General features: G+C 44.8%; 1 protein-coding gene across 1 annotated transcript in view; it reads left to right on the forward strand.

Moving 5' to 3' along the window:
• The first annotated feature begins 13598 nt into the window (after window positions 1–13598).
• LOC108574038 (3-phosphoinositide-dependent protein kinase 1) overlaps window positions 13599–19679 on the forward strand; it is a 181774-nt gene continuing 175693 nt past the window's right edge. Inside the window, exon 1 of the mRNA XM_017936542.1 lies at window positions 13599–13618. The gene's annotated coding sequence lies outside the window, so the exon portion shown is untranslated. The remainder of the gene's footprint in view (window positions 13619–19679) is intronic.

Consider the following 19679-nt stretch of genomic DNA (forward strand, 5'->3'; position numbering starts at 1 on the left):
CCGGTCCGGAATACGTTTACATAAATTATCGTGGAATTCGTTTCTAATTAATTCCTTCAAATCGTTCCTACATAATCCATCCCATCTGGCCTCCCCCGTCGATACGTCGCTCGATCGATGGTAATAGAATATCCTCCACTCCGTAGAACGATCATTTCCAACCGTCTCTATTCATCCGTTCATCGATTGTTATTCGTGATGATTCTTCGTCTATACACTCTAATCTGTAGCAGCCAGAAGTCTCGATCCAATCAACGGAGAGATCCCTTTCTGGCATCTTCCAACGGTTTGACGTCCGCCGGCTGGAAAATTCTAAAGTAATCGACGTCTATAATCAAGAGGTACAGCGAATAATTAAACTCGTTTGACGTTCGTCAATCGCGATGCCCTCGGCTATTGACGCGTGCCGTCTACGCGCGAAAAATTTCGATGACGCGTGAATCGTAAATTAGACGAACAATACCGTTGAACGTTTCAACAATACATTTCCATAAATTGTCCCCGATAGCCGGATTAACGAGGAATTTTCTCGATAATTCTCCACGAACCTTCTAATCGTACCTCGCGATTTCTTTTCGCTCTTTGCGATACTTGTGCTTTTTCACAAACAGAAACGCCTCGTCATTCCTCGATTCGATACGAAACAAACGATAAGCTCTCCTCGCTGATTGACGCCGAGAAGAGCGACGTTTAATTGCACAGATACGACAAAAGAAACGTTTCGAAGAGGTAAGCGGCGTCGGTGTTCACGCGACAACGTCATCGGCATATTAGAGGGATCAGCCGTGGAGAAGATCGAAAATAAAGAAGAGAGAGAGAGAGAGAGAGAGAGGATCGGTTGAGTCAGTGGCCGGAATATTTGCGTAGCACGCACCGCGATCAAAACACTTTAATCTCGAGGTTTCACGCGCTGCGCTTTAGCCGTTTGTGTGTCGAACAAAGTGCACTACCGGTGATCATTCAACAATAAAGATCTTATCGTATTGATCCCGACACGTCACTTTTCATGACGATCGTGCCGCGCGATATCGCCAGCCGATACCAGGTTTCTCGTTCTATTAGCCGGTGTTTGTATTTATTATCGGCCGGGTCGAGTGCGACCGGCTACGACGAAATTCATTTTCTCGATTAATTAACGACGTACACCGTTCAAACTGTGCGTGCTCGAGAGACGAAATTGGGAAGGCCGGTGTGTCACTGCTATCGAGACACGTAGAGGAGCGAGAAAATTTTAGCGTCACGTTTCACGGTCGCTGATAGGAAATAAGTGGAAGTCGTTGTGAGATCGTTGTCGATTATATCTAGACATTCCGAACTCGGTGTCTTGCTCCGAGTTTCGTTTTATCGTTTCGACGGATAAATAGTAGCTTTTGAAAATGTTAGAAGCAGCTAGCTAGTTCGCGGAATTATCGAAAATGAATTCTGTTTCGTACCGTGCTCTTATTTATTCGGTTACAAGGCGTCACGCTCGTTTTTTCAACCCAGTGGGAATGGGACGAAGATTGCCACGAATATGTTTAGTGTGGTTGTTCGGTTATAAGTTGCTTTATTGTGGATCTTAGGCTCCCTTTTCTTTGACTGATTCTATGTTAAACGAGGCTGCTTATACTGTTAGAAAAGTCTAAATGAACGAACGCCCGAGTGGGCCATGTGCCTTTTTTTGCCGCGCTTCCTCTTCTTAAGGAGAGCTCTGCCTCGAGGGAAGGCTAAGGAAGGCCAAGGGTGTCCTCTTGACGAGGAATTTTGTCGAAGGACATTATTGTACGAGACGTCAATCTGAGTTCAAAACCGCCCACGGTTACTTGTCTGATTAATCGACCACCACCTTTACCTATCACTCCCGTGATCTATATTCTTACAATATATATTTTCCCGTAGCTGTAGGTTCGAGGAAAGGGCCAATCAACGCCTTTCCCGAAGTAAGGTGCCTTTCGCGAGTTTCTATTGGCAGGTAGAGACCGGCGCCGCAGGACAACGTGGGGGGTCGTGGGTCGCGTCAACGTTTCGTGTTTGAGGACACGACAAATTCGATATTTACCATTTTACCATTCGAGGCAACTCTATGGACCTCCGTGAATGAAAATATTAGCTTGAAAAAATTACACTAATTTTTGCTACTTCCTTTGAAAAAAGGGCCCCCGAGTGCAAAGGGTTAACAAGGCTGTCATAATACATAGTAACGAAAAGCAAGAAGCAGAAGAAAGATCGGGCAAGTTCGATTTAGAATCGAAATCGGCAGGCAGCGATGCGAGAGTCGAGCGCGAGACAGGGACGATTTGTCCACGAGCCGCGATTTACGGTATCCTGGAATTCATTGATCGGAAATACCGCGCTGTAGTCGTCAATGAATCGACTGGAACCGGTTTCGTTGCCGGATGATTTATGGTTTCGAAATAATCGTTAGATCTCCCTCGATCCTTTCTTCCCCTCTTTCTCTCGTCCTTCCTCCGCCTAACAGTCTTTTCTCTCTTACGCGAGAGATCGATCCCCGATCGTGCTGACACGACACCTCTCGGTGACAACGCAATCATCCCGTGGAATTTACATTCAGCTGTTTTGCTCCGCGACATTTTCTCTGCGCCGCTAATCTCGAGCTAATTGTACCCGTTTTGTAAGATATTGGCTGATTTATTCCGTGGAAAAGTTGCTCCGCAACGAGCGACTAGCGTCGGAAAGTGCTTTCACGGCGTATGTACCGCAGATTTTAACGCGCAAGGTCGGTGACGGTGAATTTTTAATCGCGGCTGCACAATTTCTTACTTTGGGCGTACCCTTTTAAACTTGGGTTTATTAAATTAAGGTAGAAGTACGCAAAGGCTCGAAATTTTCAAAACGCCTATAGGCGCCGATAGTAACGAAAGGGTTAAAATCGTAATTCCACCGAAAATGTAAAATATCCAATTTCCTCGTCCGACTGTTTCTCCTCTGTGTTTCATTTCGCGGCAACAGTGTTGCAACGAGTTAAGCAACGGAAAAAGCGCTGGGACTGCAGCGGTTCCGCAAGATGGCGGCCGTGGTTTCCGGTTTTTATCAGGCTCGGCAATTATTTCATTTACATTGTGGCCAAATGAAATACGTAATTATTCATAAGCAAGATGCCGATGATAAATGTGCAGTTATTGTTGCGTCATCTGTATTGTTGTGCCAGCGGGAAGAAAAAAAGATGGCGGCACGCGACGAGCTGCGGCGGAATCGAAAGCGGCGTTGATTTACGATTTACCGTGAATCGCGGTTTCGCAAAAATCATCGTAAATTACCGGCAAGCAGAGTGGAAAAAGCGGCTCGCGTAATTACGTCTATAAATAAACGCGAATTATCGGCTTCTTCGTTTGCATAATTCCCGCGTTTGCAATTTTGTTGCCCGATCGCAAGAGACGCGTATATACACGCACGCACACACGCGCGAGCTGACCAATCTCTCTCTCTCTCTCTCTCTTTTGAAAATATCCTGCCTGAATAAATATCGGAGATCTCACCGAGCAGATAATGAAACCTAATAACCGGGGGAATTTACGACGCGATCGAACATCGGTCGAACGAAAATCGCCAGAAATATTCCCCTCTTCGGGGCCGCTTCCTCGAAAGTAATCGATGTTACATGAATTATTTACGATTCGAAACGGCGATTACCGGAGGCGTGCTAAAAATAAGAGCTACTCGACATCTCTATCGCGTCCATCTGCGAAACTAGCCGGGATTTCGGGAATCAATATCCTCGGATTAACGAATCGCCTCTCTCTTATCGATCGCTGCAAACGTTGCGAAAAGAAAAATTTCGCGAAGAAAGAAAGAACGAAGAGGAGGAGGGAAAAATGTTCCTTTCGCCGGAGAAGCAGAGAAGAAGTTTGAAAAAGATTCACGAGCCGAGTGCCCGACAGTGAAGGAGTAGAGGGCGTGAGAATTCAAGGGAATTTTATTAACGGGTGGAGGAGGGCGGCGGGAAAAAGCGACGGCCGGTGCCGCGACAGGATGGCCGGCCGGTGAGCTCGAAATATTTTTCGGTCACGGCGCAACAGGTGCACGCCCGCTCCTGGCCTCCATTAAAGTGTTTACACGGGAGACAAGAACTTTGAACCGTCCGGTTTAATCTCTTAAGCGCTTCCCGGACAGCGGCCGCGACCGGAGGGGAGAAAGCGGATCCGGAGGAGGCCAATTGTCGGGGAATATTTATGAATTACGTCATCGGTCGCCTACCAAACTCGACGATGCACCGTTTCGACGACCCTGAGTTCACGAACTCGCCAAGGATCGTCGTTAACATTTTCCCACAACTTCGTCCCAAATATCCTGTACACAGACGTTCTTTCTTCTTCCGTTTATTTTTCTTCTTCACTCCATACTCTCCTTTGTTCATTTTCACCGGCGAAAATCCACGTGGAATTGTTCTATTCCCGATCGAGAGCCCGTCAGGTACCCTCTGGTCCGCGCGTTTTCGTAATATTTCGGAACATCGACTGCGCGAGAGGCAGTTTCTCGATATTTCCACGCGGTCAAGTGTGCCTAAAATATTTGGGTACACTTTAACGCGAGCCCGATAGGCCCGGCCGACCTGTCCAAAATGTTTAACGAAGCATTTACGCCTGCCTCCTGTTTGAATAGCGTGTCCGTCTGTATTTAAACTTATCTCCGGCATGTTCGACCAGTTAAATATTTTTCAATGTTCGCCCTCGACGGTTTCACTTGGTCCCAGACGCTATCTCGCTCCAACGTCCCGATAAACTTTCCAACTTTATCGCTCGAAATATACTTCAACTGCCCCTGTTTCCTCTCACGTTGCACTGCACAGTTTCCACGCTGATTCGTTTCCTACCGTCAACGAATATATATATATTTATCGGATTCTCGAGGGAGGAGCGGCGACATTGTTGCGAGAACCCGTTACCGGCCTCGTCAACGTGTCCTCGCGTCTCAAACGCGATTCTGCGAAGTGTCTTTACCGACGTGTGCGTCATTCCCGCGAGTCGAGTGTCGAAAACAACGTGTTTGGCCTTCGTTGCTTCATTGTCTCGACAGGATCTACATAATCACGGCTAACCAAATTCCTCTGCCGAGAGAAACGTTGTCCATCATAGGCTGCTCTATCGGATGAAATCGTGGAAAAGTTTCTTGGTGTTTATTTACTGGGAATAGAAATTTCAACGATGGAAAGATTTTCCCTCGCTTGGCTTCTAAACGGATACTTCAACCCTTTCGCGGCGACATCAAAGGGGGCGGTGAAAATCCCATTTCGATTCCTCCGACAAAACACAAGAGCATTTTATCGAGGTTCTTTCTCCCCCTCGGCAAGCCACGAAGAAGCTGATCGAAGGCACGACGATCTGAGGGGGCTGGTTATCGATCACGCGACACGTGTCAGTCTAGACAGATTGACACGGTAACCTATCGGTTAGCCAATAATAGTGAAACCTTAGCGGGACGCGGCGACGTGTTCCTGCTGGCTTATAGCACACCTCAACTATGCTAAGTCTCGTGAGCAGCCAATCTGTCAAACCGACGCCGAATTTCCGGCAATAATGGGGTGTTCCCAGGTTTTAGCTCTCCTGCACCGTGGCACACGAAGGAAAGCTTCTGGGAGACGGCGGTGAGGTGGTGTGTGGTCCACTGGCTGTCGCGAATAATTTGACGGATCGCTCCTTGCCGCGGAGAAACATTCGACGAGGGTGGGTTTCCCGGTGAAATAGATTCGTGGAAGATTGAGAATTGCAATTTGAGTGAGACAAGCTGATTGTCCGGGGACGATGATAGATTCGACCTGTTGTGATTCCCTTACGAATATGTGACTCGGTGATTTAATAGGGAATTCGACGTTTAAAGAATGATTTGGCGGTGGAAAGTCTGGCTGGGTCAAAAGTGACCCATTAGCGATATTCCTAAAGAGAAAGTGAACGTTCGATTTTAGTTCGGTCTTAGTTAAGTAAAGATTCACTTTTGGAAAGTTTCTACTGGGTCACTTTTGACCCGGCCGACGGTTCTACTGTTAACGATCTTAGAAGCCGTAGATTCGAGGAATTAGAAGTGGACGAGCATCAATTTCCCACTATTGTTATTGTTTCATACTCGTTGTCGCGCCTGATTGCCTCCTATAACGTCAATTTATAATCAAATCTTCGATGAGATAGCTTTCAGTTGAAGCGCGATCATGTGATAGCCGCGTGGTGATTGCGTATCGTGTTTAGTGACGTTTGCAATTATGCTGAATTCACTGGTTACAAGCTGTGGAATACCGATTTGCTGAATTACGGAGAAGGTACCTATCTTTGACAATTATCACTCTTACTAATCTTTCGAGATAGCTATAGTTTTATATGTGACAGTGAATTATTCGAGTTTGCTCCAATTGATTATCGTTTCATCGCTTGGGAAGTGTATTAAACGTTCGAATATCGAATTATTGGGGGATCGAATAGAATTTCGTAGGAATTGATCGTGGAAAGAAATCACGATTCTTTTCTCTCGTGGCCTAAAGCTGATATTCGAATGGAGAGGTGTCTATCTCGTGTATTCATAGAAGGAATTTCGGATTTCTCAAGTACTGTTCATATTTTTTAAAAACTGGGCGTGTGAGTCCGTAGCACTCATTTTAAAATATTTTGAAAAATAACGCGTGTGAGTCCATTGCACTCATTTAAAAATATTTTGAAAGATTAACGCGTGTGAGTCCATAGCACTCACCCTCAAATATTTTGAAAGATTAACGCGTGTGAGTCCATAGCACTCACCTTAAAATATTTTGAAAAATAACTCGTGTGAGTCCATAGCACTCACCTTAAAATATTTTGAAAAATAACGCGTGTGAGTCCATAGCACTCAACCTCAAATATTTTGAAAAATAACTCGTGTGAGTCCATAGCACTCACCTTAAAATATTTTGAAAAATAACGCGTGTGAGTCCATAGCACTCAACCTCAAATATTTTGAAAAATAACTCGTGTGAGTCCATAGCACTCACCTTAAAATATTTTGAAAAATAACGCGTGTGAGTGCACAGCACTCGCCTTCAAATATTTTAGAGACTAACGCGTGTGAGTCCATAGCACTCACCTTAACCAAAATAAGCACTCTTCAAACTATTTTTGAAAAATTAACCGCGTGAGTCCACAGCACTCACTTCGTCCCAAGCACTCTCCAAAATTTTTCAAAAAACCTACCTAAGTGTTAATACATCGTGTGAGTCCATAGCACTCACTTCGTCCCAAGCACTCTCCAAAATTTTTCAAAAAACCTACCTAAGTGTTAATACACGATAAGGAACAAGGGAGGATCGAATAGGAGAATTTCACAGGAATCGGTCGCGAGAAGAAATCACGGCGTTCGTTGTCTCGCTGGTCCACGTTCTCTTTGCTCCGTTGGCTGAAATTCGAGAGCCTCCGGCTGCTGCGGTTCATTCATCATCCCGCGCAACGGAATCCACATAACTGGAACACCTTTCATCCATCACGTCTCCGGCGGCCTCTGAGCACGGCCAGACGGCTTCATCCGATTATCCTGATCCGTGCACGAGGCCCTCCATCTTTATTTCGACCGCGTCCGCTTTCTACAACGACGTTCACCGTGCACCACACGCACGTGCGCTCCTTAATCCCTCTTCTCAGAGCTGTTTATTCACCCGTTTCGGATAAACTCCGAATCATTTGATTCACAGGCTATTGTTTCCTTCGCTTCAAATTTCCTCTTCATTTCCTCGTTTCATTTGTCCCATACTTATCCACCGTTTACCGACAGTTCTTTCACGTTTATCGTCAACTCGAATCGAGTCCACGGTGTTCGTTAAAGTAGGCTTACAGCGGTGTCTTTTTTATTTTTTCAGATAGAGAGTGTCTTTTAACGAGACCGTTTCGTCGTTTTGTAGAACGTTTTTTGTGGTATGTCGTTACATCGAAGTTTCTCTCTACCGCGACACACAAGAGCGCAGGAGAGTTGTAGAACGGTTGAAGTCGACTTCAACGACGCAGCTTTCGTTCGATGTAGAAAGGTTTTCGATAAGAATGATTTATCGTTCGCGATTCTTGCCATTGTTTCAACGTTTCGTTCGATGGGAGATTGACAGTTTCGTAGAAAGTGGATAGAACTTCTCTTTCTTTATTTCTCTCTCTCTCTCCCCCTCTGCTGCAAGTAGACGAAACGTTTCCCGATGTACGATTAATGTAACAACGTGTACCACAGGTTGTTATTGCAGAGCACAAAGGGGAATCGAGGTGAATTTCGCGAGTCGTTTGTCATCGAACAAGCATGCCGCAACAGGCGGAAAAAATTCGCTTTCACCGTTGCCCCGCGTGTTTATAAATCGCGAAATAACGCCTATTTTCTCCGCTCGGGGACGAATAAATCCATGGACGAAGCCGATCGTCAGATAAACCCGGCAGCGATAATTAATTTCGTTGCAATCGGATCCCTCGACACGGCGACGACCCGTTTTCTCTCTCTCGTTCGAATTATTTGCATAAGTGAAACCACTTGCGAAAGATAACGCTAAGGTGCACCTAGAAATCGGTGCCTCGCTCCAGGAAACCACGAGTCCTCGATCCACAATTTTGTCACGACAGTGCCCGGCAATTTCGAACCATTTAAGAGCAACTCTTACGATGCAATACCGGTACAGTGCTTCGTAGAAATGTGCCTAGGAGCTTCGTGAAACCTTCGACAACGCAGGAGATCCATCGATACGCGTTGACTATTACGATAGGAAGAACGTAGAATAGTACAGTCGATGGAAGAAATATAGCGAAGTGATAAGTTCGCTCAGACGTCAAAATTGAAATCTCAGACAGGGCTGCGTGAAGTGTATAGTCGGTGGAAACGATATTTGGGCGTCAAAATACATATTATTCGAGAGCCAAAATAGCAATTCGAGAGAAATACGGAACTCAGGGCAGTTCGAAGTCAACTCATTTCCGATTTTCCCCTTGCGGTATATTGAAAAACTTGATGAAAATAGGAAAGACAGGTAATTGAAGGTTCATACTGATCCAGTCGCAGCTGTAACTTAGCCGCCTGTGACTTAAAATTTGGGAAACTTCTATAAGAAGCGCGAGACCTTCGGTGTAGCTAGATCAGCCAAGTCGTGATTTACGACCCCGCCACATCCCTTCCACCAACTATACATTTTCTATTCGCTGTAAAACATACCTCGTTTCAGTCTCGATCGCCGAAACCAGCAAACTCTGCACCGATAAACGTACGTAACAAGTCGATCCGTCTCTCGATTAACGGGGCACCATCGTAATTACACATTCAACGAGTCATCCCATTAAGCTGAAAGTCTCGGTGATATCCGTAGGTATGTTTACGGCGTAAAAAGAGGGTCGAGTAGGGAAAACAGAAGCACGTTCGAACAAGCAAACGACGAAGCCTCGTTCAGAAATACATCGGCCCAAGTGGAGGAAGGTGTCTTAAAGTCGGCGGGAAACGCGAACAGTTGTGTTTTCTTTCCGCGAATCCCCGCGTTCCTCGAACGCCAAACGAGATCCCGTCTTTTATTATCAAGTCTTTTAGGAGGCGTTCATCGAGAGCCACTCTCTCCGGTTTACGCAATCGCGCCACCGACAAACGGACGGGCAAATTTTTTTCTTCTTCCGAGAAACTATTCGCGGGAGAAGAAACGCGCGGCGGTGATTTACGAAAGACAGGTAAACAGACGGAATCAATTTTTAGACAGGCTTTCGTTTAGGCTCGCGCGCGCGGAGAACGAGATCGGCTTTCCTTGAGAAAATTCGCTTTTTCTCGGAGATACTTAGCTGGGGAATTGCGACCGGTGGAAATTCTTATCGTACCAGAGAAATTAAGAGGAATCAGCGAGGTTATTTGTCGAATTGAGGAAGTTTAGGTTGCTTAACGCGTGGTTGGTAGGTCAGTTTTTCAGGTTTCGAGTTTTAACCCTTTCACTGCGACGAATTTTCGACATTTTTAACCACGGGAATGAAATTGGTTGTTTCGAAATTCGGTTTATTAAATTAAGATGGGTGTGTGTAAAGGATGAAATTCGGTTTATTAAATTAAGGTGGAAGTGTACCACAAGGCTGCAACACAGCGCGATCGAATTCTCGAAACGCCTATAGGCGCCAATAGCAACGAAAGGGTTAATAAATTACGTGGGCGAAATGTCATTGTAACGGTTACTCTATTTGGTAACACAAGTATTTCACTACCTGACTAAATTATTAAAGCTGTCTTAACGTCGTAACAATTAAGGTATTTCAACGTTTTTCTGCCACCTTGCAAACTGGTCAACCTATGTTATATGCACATACACCGGCCAAAAGTTTGGAATCACCGAGCATTGCAATTTGCACAAAAATTTCCAGAAAAAAGTTATCGTTCGAATCAATTGATATGAGATAAATTGATAAAAGTTGAATTGAGATAAACTTGAAATCTATAAAAAATTAGCAGCAGATTTAATATTGACGAAAAGTGGGAGGTGGTTCCGAACTTTTGGCCGGTAGTGTATATGCTGTATACTATGAAATGGATCGAAACTGAAAAATGATAACACGTTTGACACGTGTAATTTCGAAAAAACAATTTCCAGCACTTCGTTCAATAATAGAGGCATAAATGATGCGAATTAGCGTAAGAACTAACGACGACAATTTGCACTCTTTTACCCTTTCCAATTTCTTTTATTATACATTTTCTTTCCAATAGTTCCGCATTATTTGAAATATTTTATCTAAAACGTACTTCAAAGGACAATTGGTTAATAGGAAGCAACGTAAACAGTTGCTTCACATAGGGGAGAGTCGTGCAGTACCGGCCAAAGCTAGATCTCGCTTATGCTGTTAGTTGACTGCACTACTGATGGAAAAACAAATGAATACCATAGCCCTGAGCAACGTATTCCGGCGACGTTCTTTTTTCTTCAGTATTACCAGAGTTCTAAGACGTTTAACGTTTACGCTGGTGTTCCGTACGACAAAAGTTACTTTTCGTAGCTGCCATGGTTGAGCTCACGCGGAGTGTACGGATGAAGAAAATATCGATGCCTAAATAAAAGTTCTATTCTATTTTTAAACGATTTTTACTAACGTTATTTATTACTTAGACCTTTAAATCTACCAACTAAGTAGCTGGCCGGTACTGTACGACAATTTTTCGTTCGCTGCACCTTTATGAGAAAATTTAAGAAAAACCATTCGTCCCCTTTTAGAGAGCACCCTTTGTGCTACAAATTACTTTTTTGAAATTTCATTTTTACCAACATTAGCCCAAGTTGTAGCACAAAAACTCAGAGTGCCGGGTACTGCACGACTCTCCGCTACGTGTAACGTTGCTTATCCTAAGTAAAAAAAAAAACAGAAATATTGCGAAATATGACAGGTAGGCGCGTATTTAAAAATGTCGACTCGACATAGCCCTGCAAAGGGTCAAACTGCGGCCGACGACGTGCAGAACGCGTTAGGGATCGTATAATTAGCCCGAAATCGACTGGTCGAAGTAGTCCGCGGTCGAGATCGATTCCCGAAATCCTAGCCTTCCCCGAACCACCGTAAATCCGTTTATTGCCGCGCCTTATTATCTGCCCACACGTCCGCACCGAAAATACATCTCTCTCTCCGGCCCGTTCCTTCGGTTTTGCGTCGCGTTCCGTCGAATTGCGCCACGCCTGCGTCCGATCCTTATTTGCACGCACTCGGAAGATCCTCCGCGCGGGTCCAGTAACGTTTTCCCGTGTCCGTCCACTAGTTTCGTCTACGTATTCTCTGGCAATTTCTTTCAAGTGCCTTTCAATGGAACAGCTCGAGTAGCCCAGGTATATACAGGTGTTTTTCGTTAATAACTCGAAAACGAAGCTTCAAACTACATTTTGGATAAGGAAAAAGTTGTTCAGGATCACCAAAGCAACCCCCCATTTCCTGTATACAGCGAGGAACTTTCTGACGAACATCACTCCTGCCCGCTTCTGTTTGGCTTGCTACTTTAGCTAATGAGGGTTTAACAGGAAGTTGTTCAGGATCACCAAAGCAACCCCCCATTTCCTGTATACAGCGAGGAACTTTTTGACGAACATCACTCCTGCCCGCTTCTGTTTGGCTTGCTACTTTAGCTAATGAGGGTTTAACAGTTCCTGAAGAAAGGAGGAAAACCTTCGGAGTATTGAAAATAGAAGAAAAGAATTTGTTTGCGACCCGAGCACCTCTGTTTAAGAAACTTGTACAAAGCGAACTGAAGTGCACCTACCCTAAACTCGCTGCTCCTATTGAAACCGGTGAGTTGGAGAACGGCGCAGGTCCAAAAATCACTATTTCGAGATTCTTGAGAAAGTAGGTTTTATGTACGAATGATACGTGTGTCATCAACGCTACTTATTTTATAGCGTAGTTATTTCTAATTTAAACGCAGCTATGCTAACCTACATGAACGTTCATATATCCCTAATTATGGTCAAATTTTTATCGTCAGTTTTTTATGATTAAAGTAAAATCGTTGGATTTACAGTGTTATTCAACTCAGGCCACTTTTTAGTCAGGAAATTTCAAAGTAAGACAGTAATAAAATAAAGAATTGTGTATTAAATTGCTTTACACCGAATGAAACTAAAAATTATTTAATAATGAATATTCAGAAAATTAGTCGTCAGTAATAATTTGTTTATTTTATTTTATTTTATTTATTAGTATACGGGTTTAACCCTTCGGTAAACAAAAGTAAAAAAACAATAAACTACAGAAATCGCATAGTATTATTTCTAAAAGTTTCTATTATTTCTAATAATCTTGATAAAATCCTCATTACTTTTTTATTTATGAAGCAATTTTTTCGAAACTTTCAGAAATTGTAAAATAGGATGCATCTTAGGTATTATTGAAAAAAAATTGTTCTTTAATAATTATCATAACTTTTTTACTTAAAAAATAAATTTTTACGAAATTTTTAGAAATTGTAAAATAGGATGTATTTTAGGCAATTATTAAAAAAAATTGGTTTTTAATAATTATCATAAAATTTTATTTAAAAATCAATTTTACCAAAGTTTCTAGTACTTTTTTAAAGTATGATATTGCGTGAAAGATTTTTCTCTATGAAGAGGAACCATACAAAATTTACATATATATCTTGATTCGCTTCGAAGACGAAGACTATTCGAATCACCAAAATGCAATGCAACGTGTCGAATTTTCTCTGAGACTAAGCTGTTTTTATTTCGGGTTCGTGCATTTATACAGTCTTTCATAGCTTGACCTGTACGGTTTCCACCAATGGGATTGATCTCTTCGGTGTGGATGAGACGAAAACGGTTAATACATTGACTATTGATGTAAACACTTAAATGGACAAAGTAGATACAATGTATCAAAGTAATTGACATCTAAAGACAACGTGTAGAAAACACGGGTTTGTCTCGTGATCCGTCCGTAACAGACGGGGCGCGAAACACGAGAAAACTCGTGAGCGGTCCGTGACAGATGGGGCGCGAAACACGAGAAAACTCGTGAGCGGTCCTTAATGTGTTAACACTTTTTCCAAAGAATCTCTAAAATAGAAAAGGTAAGTTTCACCCTTTCTCGTCGCATCACTTACTTTTTTACGCGCAGAAAGACACTTCATTCACCAGGCTCTCTTTTGTTCTTCCTTTCAGGACCCGGACAGCGATTCTAGCGTTGCATGCAATCCCGTGATCGTAAGTAGATCCCAGGATACTTCGTTTCCTTCGAGGAATATATATATATATATATACACGGTGAAAAGGGGAAAAGGCGAGACAAAGGGACGAGAAAGGTCACGTTTACAAGGCGTCCTTATTTACGCCGGCGTCGATGTTGAAAAACGCGGCTGCTGGAAAAACGCGAAATGAGCGTACGTGCCGACGAGAAGACGAATTCCCAGCGATTCGCCACGAGACAGGGGATCGAGCCCTTCCTCGCCCTTTCTTTCGACCTCGTCCTACGCGATCTTACACCTCCGTGAAACCTCGTCACGTTTCACACCGAGCTTCTCTCTCCGTGGCAAAATATTCCAGCTTCCACGCCGCTGCGTGCTTATCTTTTAATAACAGATTATTCTTCGTTTTTTGTTTTTTTTTTATATCGAACTTCTCGTGCAGAATGTTCGTTTTGCTCGTTTAAAGTGCGTCCTCAAGAGCTGACGACACACTGTCACGCGAGTTATTTTCAAACGTTCATCACGCGGTCGATTCCTTGGTGTTTTTTCTTTCTCTCGTAATTAATAACGAGAACGAAGAAGGCAGACCTCTAGATAACCCGCGCACTTGAGAAGACAGCTGTCTCTTAAGCACGGAACATGGAAATTCCTTCGGGCGGTTTGTTTTCGTTTTCGTTCCGGATCGAAACAGCGTGGAACGTGCGCAACTGCAGTTTCTGAAAACTGTCTTTCTTCCCTCGGCGATTGTATCGCGAAAGGAATAATTGAACTGGTACAGATAAAGCACGCTCGTGAAATCATACTGTTCACAGCGGCGTGTTTTCTAACCAAGCTTAATCTCGACGCGAAGGAAGCTTCCACGAGAGTGGAAGATTAGGTTCCCGTTTCCTGTCCGAAGTTGCCGTGATTACGATAAAATCGCGTATCGGGGCTGATTCACAACGGGCGATAAATCGCAGCGAGAGGAGGAATTCGTGGAAAGAACGGGGACGAATCATCCGTGGCAGAAATGCCCGAGTCCAGTCATCGGTGGAATCGCGCAAACAATCTGAAAGAAACACCGGGTCCCTAATAAATAACCGAAATTATCGCGCGTCTCTTTGAAAAGCAGAGGTGTTTTTCTACCCGAGAAGTCTTTACGAGCGTGACCTCGTTTTTAAGCAGCTTATCGAGTTCTGTTCGACGTGAAAACAAAAGTTCCTAGATAAATCGAGGAAAAATGTTCCCGTTGAAGTGACAGAGGGACAAATGGCTTGAAGAAAGCTCCCGACTCTCCGCCTCTCGATATACAGGTGTCTGGCTGCGTCTCGCATAAAGACGTTTCTCCTCCCCGTGGCCCCCGTCTTCCATAACCCCGTTGTTGCCTCATCCGACAAAAGGCATTGTTCTCGCGAGGCGGCGCAACCGAATAATTGCCTTATCGACGCGGCGCAACTTTCCTGAATTGCGTACTTGTTGCACCGGGACCGGCTCCCTTTACGCTCGGTGCACAGCCCTCGCCAGGTCCGCTCGCAACTTCTCTCTTTCAGCCACGTGGAACCGCCGCGCCGCGACGCGTCGTCGACGGGACACGAGGACGCGATACGTTTCTCGTGTTTCAACCCCCTTGCCCGCGGCCTCGCGTATACGTCCCTCCCCCACCTACACGCCCTTTTTCGCATTGCGGAGAGACACCGGGCGAGTTTAGAGTGTTTACTCGACGAGGGGAGGGGAATTGTGGGGGGAAAATTGGGGAGTGATTTGAGAATAGGGGCTTTGGAAATTTGGTATATTCGGTGGTACGGTTTGAAGGATTAGTCGGGAGTAATTTGAGGAGGAATGGGAAGGCTGTGTGACGGTGGAAGAAAGTGAGATGGGCGTTGACTAAGTTAGTCCGTTTGGAGAATTTGGGTAACACGTTTGAGTTGAGAGTTCATGAAAATTCTCATTCTTCGACTGGCAGAATCATCGGAAAATAGAGGCGTTGACTGTGTCGATTAACGCGTTCGGTACCACCGGAGAATAGGACGATTGGCGGAATTGTTTGGGAGTAACTTGAGGAGCAATAGGAAGCCCGTATGATAATAGAAGAAAGCGAGAAGGCGGTGTTGACTGTGTGGTTAACGCGTTCGGTGTCACAGACGCAGCGTATGCGGTCCAGAATCTATTGTCCAGAGTTCGGGAAGAGACATGTCGCGTGCCACCGACTCAGTCACGGAAGATTCGTGATAATTTATTACATACGCTGCGTCCGTGGCAGAGAATCAAGAAAACCTGAAGATCACAGGTTCTCGAATCCCTCCAAACCTTCTTTCTCTCAAGAACTTACAAAAATTTCCCCTCCGCCACATTTTGACAAACAATAAAGATTCTTCCTGAAACTTTCCCAATTGCGCACTTACTCACCTGGAAGTATCGCACGATGATCCTCACTAACGCTCAGTTTCAGAAGAATCTGTGTGCTCCACCAGCGGAGAACGAACCTGACAAGGGGGCAACCGCTGGAAACAAGTATTCCCGAGTAAATTTAGTCGCGGCGTTAAGTGCAACGGAGGAAAGAGAGATCGGGGGTGGCGAGATAGAGAGAGATGGAAACAGGGCGGAAAGAGCGAGCTAACGACTACGAGCGTAACTTATCTGCAACATGCAGGCGGTACGCGTGCGTTTGCTCGTGTAAATCGTCTAGTTTACCTTTTCCACCGTTACTCCGTCTTCTTTTTCGACGGCCATGGCCTAGAGGCCCGTGGAATCGAGGGCAGAACAGGGGTAAGAGCAAACAGAGATACGTGACATAAGTGCGACGCGGTCGAACCTGTAATAACCGAGCATCCTTCTCCAACGGAACTACCGTACCTCCATTCCTTGACTTGTTGCTTCTTCCCTTCCTCCATTGGAAATTTAAAAAAAAAAAACTCGACTGGTGTCAATTAGAAAATCATCCCTTTACGCGACGAAGGAATTGTCTCTTTAACCCTTTCAGTACGCAGACCGCTTTTGGCGCACTTCCACTTTCAGAAGAATTTGCTGTTTATTAACACGTCCACTGCCACGCTAGATTTACATATTACCCTCAGGGGGCCAGAAGAAAATTTTCATTGTTCAAAGCTATTCTAGTTAGCTATGACGTTCGAAATTTTTAGTCGACGATATTCCTCCGGTCACCGACGACCACAGTCGAGGAAACAATCTCTGATCACAGGTGACCAACGTGTTAACCGATCGTCGCGTCTGTAATAAATACTAAATTCCGGTCAATTCTCATTCGAGCACGCAAGTAAGATACCTGCTTATGGTTAAATTAAGGTGTCTCCGAGGTGTCGAAGAGCCTTCAGTAACACAGTGCAAACATATTTCCAAAGCAACGAATGGGTTGACCTATGACAGCTCCGAAAATTTCCCAGCAGCTCTGTAGTCCCCTCTCGAAAACGCGTCCCGTTCGCTAAATTTCATCGACCACGAGCAGCGAACGGGACAGAGCTGGCAAGAAGCACGCGTGGAATTTCTGGTCGGATAAGATATCCGTACGGCGCGGCGGCTAATTAAACGAAATCGGCTCTAGCCGTGGAAGCGTGAAAAGAAAAGTAGGTCGAGTCTGGTGCAGAAAGTTCCGTTAGCGGCGTTACATAAAGATTCCTACCGATTACCGCTATAAATAGAGGTAGTAAATGCACGGTGATCGATGGGTCTAAGAGAGAGAGGTGACCTTGGTGGTTGTGCGTCGATCATCGGCGAATTTCCAAAGGGAAAACACGGTTCGATGGAAACAGACCCCGAAACAATGGTTCGTAAGGGGGTGGAAATACGGCGTAAACAAGGTGGACGGTTCTAGGACACGGGGACACCGCGTTGTGTAACCTTCCAACGTAGAAGGTAGAATAGTAATCGATATGGAAGGTGGTCGGATTTTACGACGAACCGCAAATCTCTGCTTCTTTGCGAGGAAAACACGAGAGGGAACGATGGAAACGAACCCATTGAAATCAAATTGGAGGTATAGAAATGGTGTCTTTTTTTTTTTTTTTTTGCAAGAAACACAACCAGAAGGATTGTTTATTTTAACGAGACGAAGAAGAAGTTTTACAATAGAGATCCAGCGAGAGTGTCTCACGTCTCATGAATGATACAGCGATTTTTTCCACTCCTTTTTTCGTCCCGCGATTCTTTCCTCGCGTCCTTGGCGGTGTTTGTTAAATAACGAAGAGAAGGAATCGCCGGGAAAGACTAAGTCTGAATAATTAAACGGTTTGTCGGTGCACACTGTCAATATTGTACGTTTCATTATTCATGGTGGTCCGTTGCAAGTACGTCAGCCGTTTCCGTGATTGAAGCGTATAAGAGGAAATCGGGAATGTATTCCCGAGTCATTGGATTATGCTAATACCTCGTCCCCCTCGTATACGATCAATTTGGACTTTTACCAGCCAGACAGTCTGTCGCTGTGACGGCTTCTACGGCTAAACAACACACGATTCCAGTCGCAACAAACGCTCCTCCAAATTATCGTTTTATATCACAAATATCGATGTATCTCTTTTCTGCAATGAATCACATTTCTTTTCCGCGCATTTCGTCGGCTTACTCTATCAGCACTCGTAGTCATAACAAACAGAAGAGAGTGTCGTCAGAGTCACGGTCTTGAGGATCGGTAGGAAAACAGGAAGTGCTCCTCCCATTTTTCTGCCGCTAAGGTCTCCTTCGGCTCGTCGTTGCATCTTGATCAGGAACGATGCGCGGACAATCGCAGAATCTTCGATGGAAATGCAGGCGGCTCGAGTGACCATGCTCCGTCACCACGCAGGAAGCTACTGTCACATCCACGCATAATTCTCACAGCTTACGTAAATTTCAAGCTATTTATTGCTTGAATGGAGGAATGAAACTTTGAACGAACTTTCTTATTGTGCCAAGTGTCAGTTCCTTAAGCATCACTTTCCTTCCAATTTTTAACATTTCTGTGTTCGATAGAGAGTGTGATTGTGATCGTTAGAAGCTCGTTGAGAATCGCTACTAACGTGGAAAAGCCGCGAACAACGGTGGTAAAGCGTCCATTAGCTCGCATCGCAGGAAATTGAGGAGCGTAACAATCCTGGAGGAAATCACGGCGACATCCGGCGTGGCCGAATTTTACGAGGGTCGTTAAGTTATGCAAACTGCCTGCGCTCCATCCGTCTGCTCTTTCGCGTATCATCCCGTGTGCCGGGTAACGTAAATTTGGAACCGCGTCCCTTTCCCGATTCGAACGTGCCCCAACCTAAACAGTTCCATCCTTTTCCGACTGCTTCGCTACGGTTAGGTGTCCAGTGAGTTTCTCCGTTTGTTTACAGACGTTGCTTCGCGTTTCCCGCGATAATTGTAATCGCAGGACAAATTGCGTTTATTCCCAGAGGCAAAATTTCCGAACGAAAGAGTAGGTTTCCCGGGGCTGAGGAAACCACAGAGGAACGGAAACAATTACCTTGTTGTCGTAAATTACCATTCTGTCGTTACCTGCTCCATCGAAAGAGCCATCAGCTTAATCATAGGAGGATCGAAACGGAGATTCGTACGCGAGATTGTTCGTCAATTTGTCCAGCGTCGATTTCCCAGGAGAAGAATGTAAACGGGGTAATTAAGGATGTTAATCGATCGAGGAGAGTTGCCAGGAGAATCGATTACGATCGTTTCCTTCTTCCGCGGTGCTGGTTCCAGGCGATAGAGGAGTGATTACGAGCTGGCACTCGACGACTTTTCGCGCGAACGGAGAAAGTGGAGGAGGAGAAAAGGAGAGGGAGAGAGGGCGGCGAAGAAAATGAGACGAGCCCCTTGAGCAAACCCGATAACGTCGATTCCCTTAAGTGTAAAATTAAAATCACTCGGTGCACCAATATTGGCTCGTCCCGATGGAACTCGCCGGCGAAAAACTTATAATTTGAGGCGAGGCTGGGGGTAACTACGATTCTGTTGTCTTTGGCTCGTTGCGTCGAGTGTTTCCAAGCGAAAGATCGATACCGATATTAAGATTTTTCTGGCATTCGCCATGTGTTCGACTATATTGAATTTTGAATTATTGGTTAATATGTGTGTCGTAGTTGCTTCATTTTTATAGGAGCGAACTTTGATTC

Source organism: Habropoda laboriosa, unplaced genomic scaffold (assembly GCF_001263275.1).
Source record: "Habropoda laboriosa isolate 0110345459 unplaced genomic scaffold, ASM126327v1 scaffold145, whole genome shotgun sequence".
In the NCBI taxonomy this organism is placed as follows: Eukaryota; Metazoa; Arthropoda; class Insecta; order Hymenoptera; family Apidae; genus Habropoda; species Habropoda laboriosa.